We start from the raw sequence: 23,665 nt of genomic DNA, 5'->3' as shown, positions 1-23,665 counted from the left end.
TTTTCCCAAACAGCGGGTGCTGACAAGTGTAATCCTATTACTAAGATCACATCAGCAATGAGGTAAATGAAAGCAAAACAAGATCCTGCACAACCAGAGTTTCTGTTTGTCCACAGAAATCTCATTGCACTGTGTCAATCTGCCCGCCCTCTCCGAATATGCTACATAGTAGAAAACAGTGTGAAGGAGGCTTTTCAAACACATCATTGAGATTACAGCACCTTTTAAAATAAACAGCACAGAATACCAACACAGGTAAAATGTCATTGTGAGACGGGGGTCCGATATTCAACGGTGTGCTTTATGGCTTTCCAGTGTGTGATAAAATCTGTTCGCCAGATGTACTATTTGTCTCCTGTGTAGCATACTTGAACATCCTGTAGGCCTGAGGCCCATTTATTTCATGTAATTGCCTTTCCTGTGCACACCTTAGGGCACCCTAATTCTCCATTTTATTTCAGGCACTGTACAGGGTACCATCTGGTAGTTGAAAACTCATCCCGTTTTATTGCACTACCGCAGTGGCCATATTCAGCTGTACTGCAGGCTTTCGGTGGAGACAGACTTCTTACTACCAGCTATTTATTTTTGCCTGAAATAAAGTAGACTTGAACTATCAACATGCAGGATTCACACGTAGATCATCACTGGTCCATACGCGCTTGACAGAGGTTCCCAGGCAACCTGCAGACTCGAAGCACTTTCGAATTGCTTCACACACAGCTGTTAACTTACAGAATTGGGATCTAAATTCTTCGCCTACTTCTGCACGTAATGATATCTTTTTAGTATCTCATTTGTATTATTTCAGTTCAGATGAGCACAAAAATAAATGTATTCCATCACATCTGGAAAAGTACCACAGAGAAATCGCTTAATATACAAAGCTGCACACCTCATTATGAGGTTCGTCACTCATTTCAAACCCAACCTTACCTCTGTCCCTCATCAACGCAGATTTTGTTTCAATGTTGTTTTCATTAAGTTGTTAAATCATTTTTTCAAGGGAGTTTGCAAGATCTTGAAAAGGCGAGTTTGGAAATAATATACTTGGCAGAAGGAAAATAAATCTCCGAACCACGCAGCTTTTCTGCAGCAGGTCCCCAATGAGAGCGCCTTCCCTCAACTTGTGTGCAAATTAGATAGGAAGTAACTCTGCTGTCTGAGAATTCATCTCCTGCCTCAGACCAGCCCCCCCACCGATGCGCCCACACAGCTGGGCCAGCCACTGTAACAAAGGGTCCCTGATATGCAAATAACACACACCCAGCTGCACGTTTCCAAATGAGTCATTGTTCACCTGCTGGTTCCTGCCTCACCAAATCCCTCTTGCTGCATGTGTTATGCATCGCACCCCCCACTTCCCTCCCAGTTCAACAGGGAAGGCCTGTCAGCTTCTGGAATGGCAATGAAAAGGCTGCAGCAAGAGGGGGCCGGGGGTGGGGGGCCGGGGCGGGGGGTGCGGCAGGACACAGTGAGTGATGAGTTGGCTTACCAGCCACTGCTGCCTCTTGACATGTGTTATCTCGGCATTGCTCGGGGAGATTACCAGTCTCTGGCCTGAGATACAGAAAGACTTCCAGTGTACAATCTGCTACCTGGCACGAATGACCTGTGTAAATAAGCCAATCAGGGAATGCTGCCATTAATGCAGGCACCTCAGTCCTTCCTTATGGTGTGGGGTGACAAAGGCTCAACCACAATCAAGGATGGAAGAATATTTGAGGTGGAAAAGGCTGGATAGAAACCCCTGTGTAGCAGATTCTTTGCATGTTTTGCATTCATGTCAATGACAAATGTTGCTAAATGTACCTGGTTGTAGCTGTCCGCCTTGATCTAAAGCCTGTTTGAATGAAAAGAATAACACCTTCGTTATTTATTGTTGGAAACAGAGTTTACTTTGCTGTCTTTAACCTCAGCAGAAATCAGAAATGCCAGTTTGAGAGCAAACTGATGAGTTCTAGGTAACAGAGCAAAGAGTCATTGGTTGGCATCTTGTAAATCAGTAAAAGGAGACCCGTGAACAAATAGATTCATATTTATTTTCCTGGAGTTTCTCCCTTCTCCGACTCTCAGGCAATCTTGTTCTATAAAAATGTTAATGCTGGTCTGAATATGAAGGGTAATTTTTTTCCCCCACAGCTCTGTCAAACATAACTTCCCAATAATTAAATGTGCATCCTTTGGCTCTAAGAGCATTCTTGTTGAACAAAGTAACCGCAAACCCAACTAACCTTTGAAGAATGAGGGTGTCAAAGTATAAGCAGATGTTTTAATTTGCACAATGCTGGGATTTTTTGGATACCAAATGTTTCTAAAATAGTTATTGTATCTAGACAGAAAAAGAAAGATACACTCAGAAACAACCTACCAGCCTCTCAGTTATAGCGACATTGTCTCATTCAGCAGAAGTAATGTTGGAAGTGTTTAGAAAGCTCTATGTTAATCAGCATCTAACAAGAAAATATCATAATTCTATGATTATAATGTATGAGAAGAATAAAACAAGAGAGCATGGCAAAATTTTAAGTACACATACACATACACACACGGTTTCTACAAAGTCCATAGCTAAACACAAGGTAAAATAAAAACCACTCAGGCTGTCCCTCATGTGTATGTTAAATGTTTCTAAAATGATTTAAACCTATGCTATTTTTTAAAAAAAGAAGGATACATATACTTTAGCCTCAAAATTACACTATTACGTTGTCTAGCTGGTTGAACTCGTGTTGCTTTGGGGAAGTATTAGCATGTGTTTTTTCATAAGTGGATGTATACGAAAAGATTTATATTAGACATAAAAAAAAATGTCCTGACCTTCCGAAGAGTTGTGAGTAGTCCAAATAGTTTACCCAAGAAGGCTATGGAATTTACCTCCTGGAGATTTTTAGCAACAGACAGGAGATCCATATGAAACAAACCCATATGTCTGGGTTTATTTCAGAGTAGTTCGAATTGAGTAGAATGGGCTCATCAAGAGTTTCCCAGTCTTTCCCATTCTGCCACACACCTGGGAACAGGTTGGCAGTCCCACTGCCTTCTACTAAGCCAGGCCTCTGGCCAGGCCTCTGGCCAGCCCTCCTCTGAATCCATCTTCTCTCCAGTCCTAGGCATTGCTTGCCAGAACCTCTTGATCTAAAGGTTAAGCTAAGGAACTCGAGAGCACCTCTGGTGATGGGTTGGGGATGGGAGGGGGTGTAAATGGGTGAAATCTCTATGGTGAGCAATTTTTCAAAATCTACCAAAATTAAAACATCTGATAATGTACATGTTTCAAAATGACCTATGAATTAGTGATTTACTGCAGCAATCTTTATAATAGCAAATGATTGGAAACAACTTAAATATCCATTTTTAAAAAAGACATTCAGGACTTTTAGCGTAACCAACAGAAGACACCGCCCGCGTCTAGAGCAGCCGGACCAGGAGCGCAACCGAGGGCACGCGAACGTGAGAGGAAAGTCATGCCCAGGTGCGCTCCACCCGCCCCCGTCCCCCGCCCCCCGCCCCCGAGTTGTTCTGGACTGGGAGCTGTGTTTATTGACCAAGTTCTGTGAGTAACACAAGAAAACCGTCCTGCCTCTTTCCTCACCCTCCCGACCCCCTCTGAGGAATTACATCTGCCAAGGAAAAAATGCTTTCTGAAAGCAGTTTATTTTTGAAGGATATGATGCTGGGAAGTGTTTTCTGTGCCTTGATCACTATGCTAGGGCACGTTAGGATTCGTTATGGAAAGAGAGTGTACCACCATAAGCATCATCACCTACAAGCTCCTAATAAAGAAGGTATCTTGAAAATTTCAGAGAATGAACGCATGGAGCTCAGTAAGAGCTTTCGGGAATACTGTATCGTCCTTGTAAAACCGACAGATGTCAGTCTTTGGGCCGCAGTGAAGGAGACTTGGACCAAACATTGTGACAAAGCAGAGTTCTTAAGCTCTGAAAATGTTAAAGCGTTTGATTCAATTAACATGGAAACAAATGACACGTGGTTAATGATGAGAAAGGCTTACAAATACGCCTTTGATAAATACAGAGACCAGTACAACTGGTTCTTCCTTGCATGCCCCTCCAAGTTTGCTATTATTGAAAACTTGAAGTATTTTTTGTTAAAAATGGATCCATCGCAACTTTTTTATCTAGGTTACACTGTAAAATCTGGAGACCTTGAATATGTGAATGTGGAAGGAGGAATTGTCTTAAGTATAGAATCAATGAAAAGACTTAACAGCCTTCTCAGCATCCCTGAAAAGTGTCCTGAACAGGGAGAGATGATTTGGAAGATACCTGAAGATAAGCCTGCCTGAAATATGCTGGAGGGTTTGCAGAAAATGCAGAAGATTCTGAAGGAAAAGATGTATTTAATACCAAATCTGTTGGGCTTTTTATTAAAGAGGCAATGACTGACTAATCAACCCAACTTGGTAGTAGAAGGATGTTCAGATATGGCTGTTACTTTTAATGGACTGACTCCTAATCAAATGCCTGTGACGACGGATGGGGTATACCGTCTTAGGGCATTTGGACATATTTTCAATGATGCATTGGTTTTCTTACCTCCAAATGGTTCTGACAATGACTGAGAAGCGAAACAAGAGCATGTATGTGATCACTTATAGGACATACATTGTCATTATTTATAATAACAACTACATATCTAACACAGCAGTATGTTTCTTTTTTTCCTTTTTCATTTGGTGACACTGGTTTAATCACACATTAAAATTTAGTAGTACATTTTTAAATAGGATGGGTTTTTTCCTTAAAATACATATGAAAATTTCAAATATGTTGGGAGAAATGTTTTAAGAATAATAATTTTGCAAATAAAGAATATATTTATAAATATATGTGATAAATATAAATTTTGAACATTAAAATCTGTGGCAGATATTTTTCCTGATTGGTTAAAAAAATTAATGTCTTTTTGGCTTTCTAAGATATGCAAATGAATCTGTAGTCGTGAACTTCTGATTAAAGTAAAACTTTTTGCTGTGTTTAAAAAAATTTTTAAAAGGTCAAACAAATAAATAAATACATAAGATATTCAGTAAGTTAAAGCAGAAAGAGGCAGTTCTGTATGTCCTTGTAAAAAGGATCTTTAAGATGCTAACAAGAAAATAATAAAGTAAAATAAAATAAAATACTAACAAATGACAAAAAAGATACAGAATGTCATGTATAATGTGCTACTGTTTGTTTTAAATGGAAAAGAGACTGACTTCCCACAGTCTAAAAAGAAAACTTTTGAATCATTATACCTTTTGAACTAGTACGTAATACCTAATAAAATTAAATAAACTAAAATAAAATAAGAAAACTTTTTTTTCCAGACCAAAATTCCCCAAATAAACTAGGGAATTTATTCTGCCTTATTTCTGGTTCTCCCACAGTCCTTGTCAGGAAGCCACTTAGTGTGAGGTCGCCAGTCAGAGGGGGCAGATCTGTTTGCCTTCAGTTTTCTCTTCTCCCTTCTGCAGCTGTAAATTTCAGAAGAGAGAGGAAAAGGAAGGAGGAGGTAGAACCTGGTGAGAGGCCACCAGAGAGCAAGTTCTTGCTTCACAGCTTGGTCACAGTGTAAGTCGAATTGAGTAGACCTCTCTGAGGTTGATCAGAGGGTAAACTTTAACTTAGGACCATGGGAAAAGGCAAAAGGTGCCAATGGCCAAGAGATGGCCAGTTCCATAGAGAGAGAAAATGCAGAGCCACTCTCTGCTCGGGTCCCACTGGGCACGAGGTGAGCCTTCAGCCCAACCTTTGGGGTTTTCCTTAGTAAGGTCCATGTTGATAAGGCCTAATAGAAATGTAACTCAGTGACATTAATTCTGGAAATTATCAGCTAGAACCCTCTGAAAATTATTTGAAAATACAATTTTGGTATCATTTAAAGAATCAGCATCTGTAACTAACACTATGGTTGGATGCAGCAGTTGGAATAGGGGACTTAACAGATACAGAGCTATCTCTGAGAGATGAGAGACCCCGGCAGGTGATTAACCTCTGTGTTTAACCACAGCACTGAGCACAGAGGTGGCACCTAAGAAACAGTGGCCAGTGGTGTTTTCTGCTCAAGTCTTTGCCACCTTGGCCACTTTGATTCTTTTCATAAAGTTCTCTTTACTAACTAGGAAGAAACCATTGGGTGAGGTCATAAGAGACATCCTCACCCTGTTACTGGTATAAGGCAGGTAAATTAGAGATGCTTCCCAACCTAATCAAAATGTTAAGACATCAGTACTCAAACAGCCAGAATCACTGTGAAAGCAACTGTTTAATATGTTAGATATTATAATCCTCCCTCTAAAAATATCCTACTTAAAAGAGGGCAAGTTAAGTTCCAGGCTTCTACTCCTGAGATTTTTATTTAAAGAATACCCTATCTTTACTTGCTGCTGAGAGGCTGAAGATTAAAAATTAGCCACTGTATAGTAGCTTCGCAGTAACAATTTTTCATAAAGGTTTTTACTACACATTGGGGATTATAATTTCAATATTATGCAAATGTATTTTATGGATCTGTAATACAGAATGTGTACTGGCGTTAATGTGCATTAGCAGGCAAGCACAAAAAGTCTCCAAATGAGCCATTTTGGTGTCTGCTTTCAACATGTATTATGAATAATAAGTAAAATGTTCTGGTTTAGAACAAATATAAAATCTGAATTCCTCTTGATGTACATCAGTGATATAGCCCTACGCAACTCCCAAGGAATTCTTCCATTGGACACAATTAAAAACTGGCTGTTCACCAATATATTCCTGTTTATGGCTTCTCTTCTGGAATGGGAAATGAAAGTAAAACAAACCCATTTATTATGAATAGCTTCCCCCTATTGATCAAATCAGTCACTAACCAGAGTGAGTTAGGAGCAGCGTGACCCCTTATACATCAAGACAGTGGCCCAGGTTACTTCTATTTTTAGATGCTCTGAGTATTAAAAAGTGAAGAAACACCTAAAGAGGGTTACAAAATTGTGTGTCATATTTCCAGTTAATAAAATTAATCAATTTCATGCCTTAACCACAAAATATTTTGAACAAAATAATTGTGATGTTAAGATATCTAAATGATATGTAAATAACATTTCTTAACAGTGTGCTGCAAGCCTTGTTATCCCATATGGCAACGTAGGTTGAAATCTGATGTATATTCTCTTTTAAACTTGTCAGTGTGTCTTCATGGATATAGATTAGAAAAAAGCCTCAAAAAACTAATCTGAGGCTCTCCGTGAATGCAGAGACCTGATCCAAACTATTCTCCAGTCTTCTCTGAGATAGAGACAAAAAAAAGTTCTTTTCTTTTTTAATTTTTTAAATATTTCCACAATCCAATTTCTCTTGATAGCAAAGAGAGCAAGACGAAGCAATATCACATGTACTGTGGGCGGTAGCTAATTATTTATAAGTACTGCGAGATTTCTGTTTGCATTGATTTAGTTAGGACCTTGGGTCTATTGATCTTGATTTTTGCATGTGTACTTAACACCGGGCCCATTGCTTGGCAGTCTGGAGGAAGGCAAGATTGCATTGTTCAGTGGTTATGGGTGGGGTATTCAGCTGAGTCAGAATAATATAAAAACCTTCTCTTTTAAACAGACATCCTTAACGTATTTAACACAGATTGCATAATTTCTCTTCCAAATGCTAATAAAAATAGCCATACACTGACTTCTTACTGAGTTAACTGTTTTATGGGCTTTATCTCAGTTGACCTCAAAAGCAGTCTCCCAAAGTTGTTTTTACAATCCCTGGCTGAAGAATGGCTGAAGAGTCTGGAGTTTAAAGAGATTCATTTGTACAAAATCACACAGCTGTAGAGGTCTAATTTTGCAACCCAAATTCGTGACCACTGTATACCCCTGTGTCCACTGTTAATAATATCTTGGTTTCATTTATCATGTGAGCATAGCAGTTGTGTTTGGTCCCCCAATCTGACATAGGCAGCACAATTAACACTGAAGTCGGGTCCCATTTCAGCCAGACATCGCGGCACTGCGGTCCCTTCGCTGCAGTCAGCCACTGCATTCCACCCCCCTGGCATCTCTCCGTTCCAGATGGAGGTCTGTGGGAGGAGGGGTGGACACAGCGAGAAGGTCTGTACAAGAACCAATCAAAATATATGGTGAACAAATAAACCACATTTTTAATGTTTTTCTTTTAAAATTCAACAAAAAGGCTTTGACTACTTACAGAGTTTAAGCAAGCTATGGTTTTTGTCCTTGAGTCCTTAAAATTTCAGAAAGGCCCAGATTAAAGCTTATTGTAACAAGGGAGTCCTTCCAAGTATTAATTTACAATCAGTTTTGAAAGGAGCTGAGTGTATTGTGTCCTAATTCGAAAACAAGCTCTTGACCATATGCAGATAAGGCTCCTGCTGTCAGATCGGTTCCCGATAAGTGGAATATGAAATACTGAATAACAAAACCTGAAGTTCAGTAGAGCAGGCCTCAAAGAACATCCTCTGGAAATAATATTCTCAGCACCATCTACTGAGTTTTTTCTGTGCACTTGGCCTTTTGTATGATCTTACTTAATCTTCACAGTACCTGGTAAGGTAAATATTATCTTCATTTTACGGATGAAGAAATTGAGGCTTAAGTAAACTAAATTGTCCAAGGTCACATTGTTCATAAGGGGTTGAATGAGGATTTCATTTCAGGTCTGTTGATTTCAGAGTGAGAAAGAAACAAAGGGAAGATAATGATTTTTAAAGAATGACTCTCAATTTTCTGAACCGCTATAGCCAGTCTTGTTTTTCTTATGGCACTTAATCATATTCTGCTTTGTTATTCCTTGGTTTCTCATATAATTACTGCATTTAATGATAAGATATTATAATTAATTACAAGTGATTCTATTTGAGAGAAGGGGGCAAGTACAAACCATTTTTGTGTTCTTTACAGGGCCTTGTTCAGTGCTTGGTACAAAGTGGATATTCAATAGGTATTTCATTTATTGCTGATACGTAGAGTGTTTGCTCTGTGGCCAAGTCCAGTAAAGGAGGCAAGCCATGCTGTCCAGAAGCTTCTAGCTTGTGAAGGTAGTTCAAAGACCAAGGCTCCCCTGGCTATCAAGGTGCTGTGACTGAGGAGGCAGGGATAGCTGACAGCTCCAGGGGGCTCAGCAAAGGCGCTCCAGAGGTGTCATCTGAACCCCCTCCGGCAACAGCGACAGTGGAGCAAAGAGCCAAGGGGAGGCATCGCAAGCAGAGGGAACAAGCCCACCGCCTGTTTCAAGGACTACAAGTTGCCTGAAGCTTAAGGTTCATGCACAGGGTGAGGAGCTGCTGTGGGAGAAGGCAGTGGCCAAAGGGCCCAGCAAGAGAGGCGGTGGGGAAGCATCGGGGATGAGGTTCAGCAAGACCGAGTGCACCAGGATAAAGTGTTTGTGCTTTGTCCTGCCCATTCTGGGGAGGGATGGCAGCAAGGGAGAAGCGAGACAAGACACAGTTTAGAAAGATGACCAGCTAGATTGTGTAGGACAGACTGCAAGGGGAAGACCCGTGGCAGGGCCCAGGGAAAAAACCCAAGGCCCAAGCCAGCAAGAGAGCGGGCGATGCCTTCCCAAGCACAGGAGGCCCTTCTGTATATAATTTGGAAGGGCACACAAATATTTTGATATTATTCTTAGGGAACCCCCGAATCCATGTTCTCTCATCATTAATTTATGGGGGCCACCTGGACTAAAACATGGACGGAATCTTCGCTTTGAATGTCCTTGTGTTTAGACAGCCCAGTGTAGTTCTCAGAGATTTAATTAGAGTTGTGTTGAGGCGCTTTTTATCTTAACCCTGTGGGCAAAGGTGACAGGGTAACAGGAATCAATATAAACAAATCTAAGAGGAATACCTCAAAAATAAATATTATTTTTGCTGATGCACATTATTTCAAAAACTCATGAAGATCTCTATTAGGAAATCATTCTTCCCTGGCATTGTGTTGCAAGCTCAACAAATAGAAGGTAAATATGCTAAAATTGGTGTCTTTTTCATGAAATCACATAACTATAAAGCTCTTTGTTTTCACTCAACTGCCGAAAACATTTGTGTAGGCAATTTCAGTAAACACTTAGAGAACTGGAAGTGCTCTCTCCTACACATATGGTTCTTTATGAAGACGTAATTTTTATCTATGTTCTACTCAATTGTATATTTATAAGTCTGTTTGGCCTCAAAGGTACCTGATCTCCCCCCAAATACAATTGCCCTGTAAAGCTAAAGTGAGATTTATTCAGTTACCCTTTAAGAACTTTGTGAGCTATTTTCATTTTCTCCCTATGAATTCATTCCCAGTACAATCCTAAATTTGTCTAATTTGCTGTGTTATTGCAATTAGTCAATTCTCCCTTAGTTACACAAATAATAGCCCTATAAGTTTGAGGCTGTAAATCATTCATCCATTAAAAATGCCATTTCCTTGTACTGCAAATTCGATTCATTTAGAAGAGAAAAACCATGGCAGGGAACAGAATTATGCAATGTCATGGACACATTAACATTTGGATCAAAATTTTACATTGTGTCATCTGGTAAGCAGTATAAATGGTTCAGACTTGCAATAAATAATTGTCTATTAATACTCGGGCATGCTGCAGCAAATTACAGTCTCACTTCAGTAAGCACAGCTGTAGGTAGGCGCCAGAGCCGAGGGAAGCAAGTGCCACAGTTGGTTTGAGTGGAAAGAGCCCTTCATGCAGGGATGCAGGGCAGCTCTCTTCTCCAGCAGCTGGAAGCCCGGCTAGGGATTAAATGCCATGTTTGTAAATGCAGGAGGGGGACCCAGTGGCTCTAATTGTAGTGGGAGCATGAGATGCCAGGATGCGGTCTTTTGCTAGAAAATCTAGAGGAGGCATAGCTGCTGCACCCAATGAAAGCATCCTTCACCTTTGCTGAATGTGAAAGGGATGGCGGAATATCTTACTGACCCTGAAAGCGCTCCTGGTATATAGAATTGACCTTGGCAGGGAAATTGGCTCATGGCTGGAGCAGCCCCAACATCCGGTTTTGATTATGGAGCCGTTAAGGGACGGCCAGGAAGTCGGGCTCTCCCCAGAGTCTGCCTCATGTGTGCAGGCATGATTTAGGCCCTCCAGAATCGTTCTCACCAGCCCACAGAAGAACCTTAAATTAATACCATTTTCATTGTTTGGCCTAAGGCAATCCCGTTAGAATGCGAACAAGGTGTCTGCAAAGGCTGCTAAATAGATATATTAACATTCATTAACATCTTGGCAGGCAGCAGGTTATCTGCACGGCCAAGATTAGGGATGAGTGGGATGAGCTCGAGTTCAGGACAGGAAACCCTTCATAGGGGTGAGAGGAGAATGACGTGCTGCCCAGAAGACATCGTGAGGCCAGCAGACCCTGCAGGGTACAGGGGGCCAGCGGGGGCTAGAAATGGATCACAAAAGGGACTAACATTGGTATAGTTTACCTGTAAGGGCAGCGCTGCTGTTATCATCCTCATCTCCCAGGTGAGAAAACTGAGCCCCAGGGATGTCAAAGAACCTCTTTACCCAGCCAGTGTGACAATTTAAACAGAAGGATCAGGTATCTCTAAAAGCTCATTTATCTTAGTTCATCATTTGAGCTCAAAGCTCTCTAGAAATGACAGATTTTACTTAAGGTCAAGTGGTTCAATTAATTGACATTTTGACCCTTAGCAAATCCCGAATTTTATGGAATTCTCTATGATAAAGATTCTAGACTGAATTCAAAACAGTAAATTTATTCCTTCTGTTATCCAATTCGATGTCACTCAGCTCATAAAGAAAAGAGCCCTCTGATGGCCTCCAAATTTAGCATTCATTTGCTCTATATCTGTATGTAGAAAATCCATAGAAATTAAAGCAGCCTTATAAATTGTATTTTAACAAAAATACTGATGTCAGAAAAAGCTGGATATCTAGAAAAACTTGATTTTTCTTGATTGAATTGGATAATATTTTCATCACAATTACAAGAAAAATTTATTGAGCACCTATTAAGTACAGAGCGCTGTCCCAGATTTTAGATTATTGCCTAATTTTGCTTTTCATGTCTGCTGAAAGCCAAGTTTAATTTGGAGCTATTTCTCAGGAAGGGGGAGCAGCTGAGACTGATTTATTTAAATACTTTAGAGCATCTGAAAATTGTTTTTCCAATTCACCAGAGAATTATTAAATCCTTGTGGTTGTATACTACTCTTTTCAGCAGTATTCATTTTTCTCTCATGCTTGGACAATTGCTGTGGTCTCATAACTCGTTGCCAACAAGAGCTACTTTTTCTTGCACACCACTAGATTAATCCTCATAAAAAATCATCTTTATGACAACATTCTCCTACTCAAAACTTTCAGTGTTTCTTCACTTTCTTCCAAATCAACTTTCAAGCTGGCATCCAGGGCCTCCACCATCTGGGTACAGCCTACCATTCAGTATATGTTTCCCGTTGCTTCTTCCTGCAAACCTTCTGTGCCCGGCACACTCTGACCCCAGGATGCTGCACTCTCCACCCACCACACTTTGTTTCCCCTCCACCATTCCATCAGCCTTGTATATCTCTGCCTTCTTTTCCAGGACCCTTCCTACACACTCCCCACATCTTCTTTGAAATCTTTTTTGATCATCCTAGCTCCCTTTCTCTCTAAAATCAATGATTTGGCACTTACCACAGAATCGTGAAAAGTTAGAACTGGAAGGGACATGAGTGGGCCATTCATTATTCTTTCACATAGCTTCTTTTTAGTCTTTATTTAGTGAAGTTATACTGGACTAGGAATGAGAAGACCCGATTCTACCATTTTCCCAGCAGATGACCTTGGGCCAACCACATAAGCTCTCTAAGACTCAGTTACCCTGTCTGCAAAATGGAGATACCTGGCCTACCTACAAGTTTGTTTTGAACATCAAATGTGATTGTGTATAAGAAAGTGATTCATAAATTCTAACATACTAAGTGTTATTACAGTTTATCAGATGTCCCCAAACACAGCACAGTCCTCCTGTCTCCGCCCCACCCCACACCTATCCAGTGCTAAGGAACACTATATGGGGGTGGACCAGGCCAGGAGTTAGCAAATAATGGTGCTCCATAATTCAAGGGTCTGTCTATCTGTATTTAGGAGAATTAGACAGATTGTTCATTTTATTCACTTCAGATGGCTTTTGGGCTGTAGAAATTTCTGCCGTCTCTTTCTGCCATAGTGGAAATAGCAAGATTTCTGGGGATCATTAGGTTCTTTTTTTGTCTATGGAAAAATGCAAGCTCAAACACGTATCTAAATACGACAGCCACTTCTCTTACTACAAAGGCCAAAACAGCAGGCATCATGATTACCTATTTAATTTAAGGATTTTGCCAATTTGATTCTGCGGCCATAGTTCCTATTCAAGCAAGAAATGTAAATGACTACTTTGTATGGTCCATAATTTTTAAAAAATTTACAAAGCTGCATCTTTTTTGTCACCAAAATTATGCATTTGAGATTTGTACAAACCGCCAGCCTGGGGCTGAGATCCTAGGCAGCTCTTTCCCACAAGCATTCCCTGGTGTTGGTCAGGCCATGGCTTTGGCTCCATCTCCCAAGGTGGACTATTGTCCCCTCACCCTCAGCTGCCCTACAGAGCATATGGTAGCCTGGGGTGGGGGTGAGGAGTCTAGGATGGGGATGAGGGGTGGCAAAGATGCCCTGACAGGTCCCTGCAGGTAGGCTCTGTGGGCCCTCATTTTACAAATTTATGTCGTGCTTGGAGGGTAGGTGGCAGAGCCCTCATGTGGCTTGGAGGAAATCTTAATGTCTCAAGTGGACCAAAATAAAATTGCAGTAAGCGATGTTATTGTGGTGTGTCTGAGTCACTTTGGAGGCATGCCCTAAATTGTTAGCTCTTGGTTTACAACAGAAAATGGTGAGAAATCTTTGTTGCTGGCAAAAAATAATAATAATAATAATAAAAGAAAAGAAAAGCATTTTCATTCCTTTTCAGTGGGAATGTGATAACTTTTGGTTATTGATGTTTATACTTCCAAGAAAATTTGCTCTTGTAATTCCAATCACATTTCTCAAATACAACTTTCTTCAGTGTTAATTTTTCCAAATATCTAAATACCTGCACAGGTCTGGAAGCCGCTATCAATACATCTACATTTACTTGTTGAATGAGCAGGACAGACTTAAAAAGATTATCTCTCTCATAGAGGTGCATTGATCCTTAAAATGTCTTCATCTTTTAGTGCCGAAACAAAAATAATGATTTGTTTCTTTTGTGCACTGTACACCAATGACATTAGCTAATTGCATATCTACCATGAAATAATGTCTGTTATTACATGGTTAACTACACATTAATTCCATTGGAAATGTTGGTAATTACACAGAATCTTACATTAATGCACCTGTGTTATCTTCTGATTGCTGTATCATTAGTTCATGTGACCCCTATAAATCCATTTTCCATTATTTTTTTTATTCTGGGCCTCTTTACCACACTTTACAGGCTGTTAGGAAAACAATCAAATCATCCATTAAACTATGCAATTAAAGCTATTTTTAAAAAGAGTATCTAAAGTGTGGCCCTAGTGCCTGTGTGTTTTTCAGCACTTCTCTTTTACTGCACATACATAAACAACTTTAGCCCTACATAACATTTTCTTTATCCTGACATTAGAATTAGTTTCACTTCGTAGAGTGTTGCAGCAAGGTTTTAATTAAAATTTTTTAAAAAATTTGTCTGGTTCACAAATAGAATCACAGCTTGAAGGGGTCTAAGTTCAACCTAATAATGTTGGTCAAGTTTTCACAATACCAACACACTTAACAAAGGAAAGTTCGCCTCTGTGGCTAAAACCTGAGTTGACTCCAAGTCAGACTTAATCTTGGTACACCAAACTTCACTTTTCTACACTCAATCTAGTCCTGACTGTTCCCTCTCTTTACAAGCCCCCATTCAACTGCAAAGCAACTCCAGCCCAAGAGATGAAATCCCCATCAGCATTTTCATAGTTACTGACGGGGCTACAAAACAGATAACAGCTTGAAGCTGAAGCCAGGGCTTTTATTGGACTAACTAACGATATAAATAAAATGGTCCCTGACTGAGCTTCAGAGAATCACTGTGTCTTTATCAGGCCATAGAAAACAGATCCAGGAGGGCAATAAATACGGCACATAACAGAGTGGAATTAAATGATTAGGCCTGAATTAACACCCTGTTTCTCAGCCTCACTTAGTGTTCCATGGCCCCAATGAAACACTGCATTTCACAAATGCGCAAGGCCCATTTAATTTTTATTTCAAGCTAGTTCAGAAGATGGGATTACCTATAACCATTCCACTGTATGACTCTCGAAGTAACAACACTGATTCTGTCTAGATGACTGTTAGGAAAACAGACTGTGCCATAAGAATCACAGAGTCTCTCCAGAATACTGCCTCTACGAAGCCATGTTCATAAAAAGGGACCAAATTCTTGTTCCTGGGACAGTGACAAGGCTGCTCTTGATGGGGAAAAAAATGGCTTAATTAAATCAACTTGATTACTTCTCATGGTTATTAACAATAGCGCTCAGCAAATGTTAATCCAAATTTATTTTCTTGACCATGACAAAGCTCCTAGATTCTAACTGCAAAATGGAATTTAATATCACCTTGGAGGATAATACCTAGTGGCCCCACTCCCCATTATACCACATGTTACACATTAAGATGAGTCCAACTTAAACCCTATTTAAGGGAAATTAACACTATTCCACACTTTTCCATTTAAACAAGGGCTCTAGAACAAGAAATCCAAGGATGACGTTAGAAGGAGGCTTCATTGTATCAGTGAAGTACTTAGAAATTTTAGATGAAATACGCAGCCAGGTAAAACTGAGGCACAAAATCCTCTTTGTGTATCTGTGACTTGAAATGATTTATGAGACTAAGGTATATGAATAAGGCAAGGTCCCTAAGAGTTGAGAAGTAAAGGAACTCGCAGTTTTGAGTACTTACCGATGCTTAGTGCTGGGCTGTTTTGCCATTTAATCGTCACAGTGTCTTATAAAGTAGGCATGATCGTTCCCATTTTACTAATAAGGAACTCAAAGCTCACAGAGTGGGCTGAGATTCAAATCCACTTCTAGCCAATTCCAAAGCCAGACCTTTCCATTAATACTGTGTATCACATTAATACTGTGAACTAGGAGTTGGACTCCTAGTTCAACTGAAGCTTGGACTTGGAATCTTCTAGAACAACCAAACAGAAGCCAGGTATTACCTAGAAGAGAGATGACACTGATTCAATACAGTTCCAAAGGGCAGGAAAAAGAACCAAAGGGTATTGGCTCTGTATGTGAACATCTTTTATAAAGTCCCAGGAGATCCAGACATCCTACCAATTGAGAAATTTTCCTCTGGAATGTACGTGAACCTGCCTATCCCAGATGGTTTCAGAGTACAAGTCATTGTGTAAGTGGAGTGTAGAATCTATCATCTCCTGAAGGAGCACCATGAGCCCTGATGGAGTAGAGAAGGAGGGTTCTTTCATGTTCTCAAGAATATGGGGTCTACTCATATCCAAGTTTTCCCTAACCACTTAATATAGTGTATAGTTGTGTACATGATAGTTAAGAACAACACCTATTAGGTCAAACCTTCCTCTGTTCAATACTTTTGTACAACAAAATTAATGTAATCCTAACACAAGTTTATGCTTGAGTACCTTCAATGAAATGCACAATGACACACACAATTTTTTCATAAAGTAATTTCAATTGGCCTGGCCATTGAAGACTACCTTGTGGAGAAGTTACGATAATGATTTTTTTAAAAAAAGATGATCACTAGTAAGTTTACTGGTGATAGAAACACTTCAGCTTAAGAGTGGTATGTTGTTGAATTATGATTGGGTACTCAATAGGCAGGAACGTGTCTAATTTCATGTGTTATGCAATATGTGATAAATTAATTAAAATACTTTTGACAATGTTATCTGGTAATAATTACATCTATTCCTTTATATGATAAATTCCTTGTAATTTTATGTTTTGAGAACAGATTTTTATTTACCAAAAATGAATATTAATATGATTAAGTGAGTTTAATTTGAATGATTAATTTTTTATTTTCTTGGCTAGAAGTTCTTAAGCAAAAGTCTGGATTGTAATTGTTCACATGTGAATCTCAGCTCTAGTGATTGTTTTTGGCTGTGGTTTTTAAGAGTAACAACAAGCCTCTGATATCCTCTGGCCTAGACTTAGGCATAATCCCGGACTTCCCTTTGACCTTTACTTTTCAGTATTAAGTGAAGTGAAATATATCTCCATTGTCTTAACAATAAGAGGCAGACTATATCTTTGAACTTGAGTCCTTGTCTACTTAACTCTACAGCAAACCATGGTTTCAAATAGCTTGTTTGGTATATAAGACCAACCTGAGCATTTTCCTACCAATTTGCTTATTTAAGAGGATGTCTCTGCACTTTGAAGACACAACTTCAGTTTTAAATATCGACATAAAAATGGAGAAAATTGGAGACAAAATAATGAACTATTGGAAGCATTTATTTTCAACTGGCAGTAGGGGCAGTGTGCAATGTGATCACAAGGAATGTTTCCTTTAAAGTTGTGAAGTATCTGCATTTATGAGTGAATACCTAACAGTGATAGAGTGAATCATCCATGTGAGAGAGAAACATCAATTGATTGCCTCTTGCACGTACCCCAACGGGGCACCGAAACCACAACCCAGACATGTGCCCTGACCAGGAATTGAACCAGCGACCTTTCTCTTTGTGGCATGATACCCAAACAACTGAACCATACTGGTCAGGGCAGGGTCACCATTTTTAAATTACATAACTTTTTGGTAACTTAGTTTCTTCATATAATTATGGAAATCCAAAGACATAAAAATTATGAATTGTACTCTTAAAATAGTGGCATGCAAGTATGAGGTATTGATATTAATAATTCTCAATAAAGACTGGACAGAATTTTTAAAAATTTTCAATAACAGTTGACATAAAGTATTGTGTTAGTTCCAGGTACACAACACAGTGATTTGACATTTATATAACTTAGGAAGTGATTACCCCAATCAGTCTAGTACTTTATATCTCTGTGACTATTTTTATAACTGGCAATTTGTACTTCTTAATCCCCTAAACTTTTTCATCTGTCCCCTGAAATCTTCTCCCATCTGGCAACCAGCAGTTTATTCTCTATATCTCTGAGTTTGTTTCTGTTTTATTTGTTTATTTTATTTTTTAGATTCCAAACATACATGAAATAATATGGTATTTGCCTTTCTCTATCTGACATTTCACTTAGCCTAATACCATCCATGTCACAAATGGCAAGATTTCATTCTTTTTATGACAGAGTAATATTCCATTGTGTACCACATCACCTTTATCCATTCAAAGACTAACCAGGATTTTGCATTCTGATCTTCACTCTGACACTTTTTATTAATCATTGATAAAAAGCACTCCGCCTCTGGAACCCTCATGCACTGTTGTTGGAAATGCAGACTGGTGCAGCCACTGTGGAAGACAGTATGGACGTTCCTGAAAAAATAAAAAATGGAGCTGCCTTATGACCCAGTGAATCCAGTTCTGGGAATTTATCTGAAGAAACACAACACACTAATTCCAAAGAATATATGCACCCTTGTGTTTATTGCAGCATCGTTTACAATAGCCAAGCTATGGAAGCAATCCACATGCCCATTGATAGATGAATGGATAAAAAAGCTGTGTTACATATACACAATGGAATATTACTTGGCTCTAAAAAAGAATGAAATCTTATCATTTGTGACAGCATGGATGGACCTAAAGGATATTATGCTCAGTGAAATAAATTAGTCAGAGAAAGGCACATACCATATGATTTCACTTATATGTGGAATCTAAAGAACAAAATAAATGAACAAACAAAATTGAAACACACTCATAGATACAGAGAGAGAACTGATGGCTGCCAGAGGGGAGGGAGGGTTAGGGCGCTGGGTGAAAGAGGTGGAGGTGCTAAGAAGCACAAATTGGTAGTTACAAAATAGTCATAGGGAAGTAATAAAACGTAGGAAATATAGTCAATAATATCATGATAACTATGTACGGTACCAGCTGGGGTAATGGAAATATCAAGGGGAACACTAGATAAAGTACATGATTGTCTAACCACTAAGATGAACACCTGAATCCGATACATTTAGAAAAATGTATTTCATACTTTGCAAACTTGGACCTCCTTAACAATTAATCACTGACCAAGTAGAGTTAAAACCCACAATACCAAACTCAAAGCCACCTCTAAAACTACGCTGCCCAATCACCTTGGTTTCTTCAACTCGCAGCTTTTGGTCTAAACCCTAACATTTTAGTTTGACATCACATTTTTCTTTTGATCTGGATTTTGCAGAACTAGAATTACCCAGGAAATTATTTTGCAAGAATATCTACTTTTCTGACTTGACATTAGTGAAGCTACCTTCCCATGTGAACATGTAAACCCACAGCACCTTAGGCAAGTCTTAGCTTCATTACATGGAATTTATTGTGATGTGAAACCATACTGTTCAGCTACAGTACTTGTTTACCTGTTTAGCATCCATCTCTGTCCTCTAATCTGTCTGTTCCAGAAGAGAAGGAACAGTGCTTGTCTTTTTCACCACTGTCCCCTGGGCCTGGAATCCTTCATGGAACACAGTAGAAGCCAAATAAATTGTTGAATGACTGGCTACAAATAGAAAAGGTCACATTTGATATTACAAACCATTTAGGTCTGAGCACCATTTTTTCCCTTCCCCATGAAGACTTGACATGTTCCTAATCTCTCACAATAAAAATTTCACCAGTTAGGTCCTTAACAATATTAATTTCTTACTCCTATCACTGTGTTTTTCAGGGCCTGAGGCTGGGCCAAACATGACTGAGGTTTTTAAAAGATATATTTTTAATATAATTTTAAAATATACTCAGTAGGGGAAGGCTCATAAAATTCAGCTTCAGCCACAATCTGGGCTATGGACTGCCAAGTGCTGCATAAATAAATCATTAAGTCATTTTGGCATCCTGTGGGCCAGAAGGAATATCTTCCTCAGTAGATTTAAAGAGACATGGCTCTGAAAGAAACAGGAGCAGAGTGAGTGATTAAACATGTACTCCCTTACTCTTCTGGAGTTTAGACAAGTTTCTTGAAGTGGTAATTGCCCATTTTTACCGAAGGCAGATTGTTTTCTTTCCTCTTTTTACTTGGAAACCACTGTGGTGTTAAAAGAATCCATTCTAATATCCACAAAGAATGTTCCCCACCCACTTTGCAACTGCTGGTACACAAGAAAGAGAAAAATGTAACACGGCAGTCAGAAGAGCAGGTTATAAGGACCATGTATGTATAGCATGGATTCAGAGAAGTCAGAGGCCAAGCTTAAGCAGGGCCAAAGAAATCACTGCGGAGGGTGGTCTGTGTGACGCAGGCATCGACAGGGGCTGCTTGATGGAGAGTTTCTGCATCAAGGGCCTGGTGTGGGAGACTAGAGGTCACCTGTGCATCTCTCTCTCTCTCTCTCTCTCTCTCTCTCTCTCTCTCTCTCACACACACACACACACACACACACACACACACACACAGTGGCGCTCTGTGTCCTGGTCAAGTCTCCCTGGCTAATCCAGTCCAGGCTGCTTAACTGCTTGATGACCTTCAGAAACTTGTTGGAATGAAGAACACTGAATAAAAACAATGTGATGTATCTCTTTCCTATGGATTTAGAAGCCAGGCCAGGAGTCTGAATCCTTCCTCTGCCCTCAAAAAAGGAAAAGGAAAGGCAAAAGCAGCTCCAAGGTTTGCAGAAAGCTCTTTTTTAAAACTGTTCATAAAAAGAGACTCTGTAGTAGTCAATGAGGGCCAGTGGGGGCAAACATTGCATATGTTTTATCTGAATAATTGTTTAAAATATGGTGCCATTGATGTAAGAATGTATAAAACCCAGCTCATCCAGAGGAAGGCTGCAAGATTTGATGTATGAGGTACCTGTGGGAACCCACACTCAGACAGAAATATGGCCAGGCCCACTAGTAACCCCATGTTTGAACACGTAGACATGCTCACACATGCATGCCACACACACAGCTATCCCCTTCTTGACAAATATCCTTTTTTTGCTGCCTTGTCTTCCATGTAACCAGGACCAAAAATTAAAAATTGCATACAGTTCCTTTTGTATTTGTTGTTAGGAAAACCCAGGCCAGTTTGATTTTTACTCTTAGAAAGATATTTCTTTTTTTTTATGTCTTTTTAGTATTATTTATTTATTTTTAATTTTAATTTATTGATTTCAGAGAAGGAGAGGAAGGGAGAGAGAAACATCGATTTGTTGTTCTATGTATTCGTGCATTCATTGGTTGCTTCCTGTGTTGCCCTGACCAGGGATTGAACCCACAGCCTTGCTGAATCAGGACTATGCTCCAACCAACTGAACTACCTGGCCAGGGCTAAGAAATGTATTATCTGACTGCTACCTGTATCTGCCTTATCTGTTAGTAGCTGTTAGGCCCTCCTTGGGCTAACCAGTTAGTAGCTCCCAGAAAAGAGGCCATTAACTTCTTACCTTACTCAGGGTGTCAGCACATTGCAGGTACCAGATCCTCTCATCCTAGTTTATCTTTAATTTAATCTCTAGATTTTTCAGCTCCAGCTGTCGGCTGGTTTCCACTTAATAACACATTTTTATCTGTTGTTGCTTTGGTAGTGTTTTGTTCTTTAACAACTCAATAACCAATATAATGATGACGGAACTGACAAATTCTGCATTAATGTATTTCCTTCCCCCATCTAGGCTCCAAGCCGCCAAAAGCTAGAAAGGATGAAATAGATTCCAGGCAGTTACAGGTTAAGGATCATTTGCATAAATTAGCAAGTTTTGCAAATGAATTCATCTAGTGAGAAGTAAGACACGGGACACTGCATTTTAATAATTGACATTCCACATGAAATGCAATGTTCTTGAGGAGGAAATTGAGCTCCAGGTTGCTATTAGAACCAGCGGAGCAGCACGAGTGGAAAGAAATGCCATCCCCCATTATGTGCGTTACCGCTCCTGCATAACAACTACCGCAGTCTGAGGGACTTCTTTTAATGAAAGTACTGGTGCTCGCTCACTGAGAGGGAGAACCGGGAGGAATCTACTCATCGGCAGGATTGCACAGGAAATGAAAATAGAGTTCTCCAGGATGCAGCCAGTAACTCTTTACATTTTCCTTTTCCATTTGATTTGGCAGCAGGTCCCCCCACTCTCTTCCTTTTCAGTTTTATAAAACACCTAGGAGATTACTTTAAATATACGGTGTGAGTAAAAAATTTTAATTATCCAATTTGGAGGTTGTCTCTGAAAATGTTAGTTACGTTACAAATAAAGATTAAGTGGGCCATTTTGCTACCTCCTCCTGGCCCGATTTGTTTAAGAACAGGCCACATTGCAAATATTGGTGAGGAAGCCAAATTAATGCCTTTCCTAAAATGTTAGCCAGTCAGTCAAAGTCAGGTATCCGGAATGTCGAGAGTACAAACTGCTCACTCATGCAGTCCAAGAGCTGGAAACAAGTCCACCCGAAATAGTGTTTCCTGGCATAATGTATAATTAACATAAAATGAATTAAAATCGCTCATTCGATAGACTTTATTCCAAGTTCATGTAGAGTAAGTGTGTCATATCAATTAATTCTCAATGAACTGCAGCAGCCAATAAAATTTCTCCTAGACACTGGTAATAATCCAAGATATTGATGGAAGAGGTATCACCATTAATTAATATGAGTGCAAGCCTCAGCTCATGTACAGGGAACAGGTAGCTACAGTTCCTGCCTTGGAAAGGAAACGTGATGGCTCGCTGCCTGTTGTTCTTTTCAATTTGTTAAGCTTTCTGTCTGCTCTCACTGTTCAGACTGATAGCCTTTTAATTTTGCCTACACAAATAAATTCCCCTAGTGGAGCTGTCTGTTTTCAGAGGATGTCTAATCTGAAAAAGTTAATGCTTATGAACAAATTAAACAGATTCAAATAGAAAGGATGGATTATATTGCCCATGTAATTGAGACATTTCAATGGCTTTTCTACATGTTCACAACTTCAAATACTTGATATATAAAAACCTAACGCAAACAGATCTTTGGTCTGTAGAATTCAAGTAGGCACCTTAACTAATATTTTGGGAGAGTCTTTTTTTTTTTTAAACTGAATTAACCAGTTGATTTTGGTACTATGCAGACAGAGCCTCAAAGCCCTACATTTCTTTGTTGATAATACATGATTATACAACAAAGGAACCAACAGGCCGTTCAATTTGTCACTTCCGAGCTTGTGTTACGCAATACTTCCCTGATTCATCTAGGTTTTCCTAAACAGTAACACCTGTTCACCAGAAATGTCCATTGTTTTCTATTCCTTTTTCTTTCACCTCGAGAATGCTAGCTGGTCCTGGGGTTACACACGTCTGATAGTCCGAGGGGACGATCTTTGTCTGCCTTTGCACGCAGCGGCGGCATCGCTCGAAGGAATCCTTCCGAGCCCCTTGGTTTGTGTAACGAGTCGCCGTGGCTCTTCTACCAATAAAGGGTGTGTTCAGACTATGCTTATTTATAGACCAATAAAGAAAAATTTTTCCACAGCTCTTTTCAGTAGGCTGAGGATAAATAGCTCTTCCGT

The 23,665-nt window shown here is 39.6% G+C and overlaps 1 pseudogene; it reads left to right on the top strand.

The window, feature by feature from the left end:
• Positions 1-3,637: 3,637 nt before the first annotated feature.
• LOC129061680 (C1GALT1-specific chaperone 1-like) lies at positions 3,638-4,585 on the top strand (annotated as a pseudogene).
• Positions 4,586-23,665: the final 19,080 nt, after the last annotated feature.

This window comes from Pteronotus mesoamericanus, unplaced genomic scaffold (genome assembly GCF_021234165.1).
Source record: "Pteronotus mesoamericanus isolate MK-2021 breed Mesoamerican mustached bat unplaced genomic scaffold, CSHL_Meso_final scaffold_651, whole genome shotgun sequence".
NCBI classification, from domain to species: Eukaryota; Metazoa; Chordata; class Mammalia; order Chiroptera; family Mormoopidae; genus Pteronotus; species Pteronotus mesoamericanus.
This window is presented reverse-complemented; position numbering and strand designations above follow the sequence as displayed.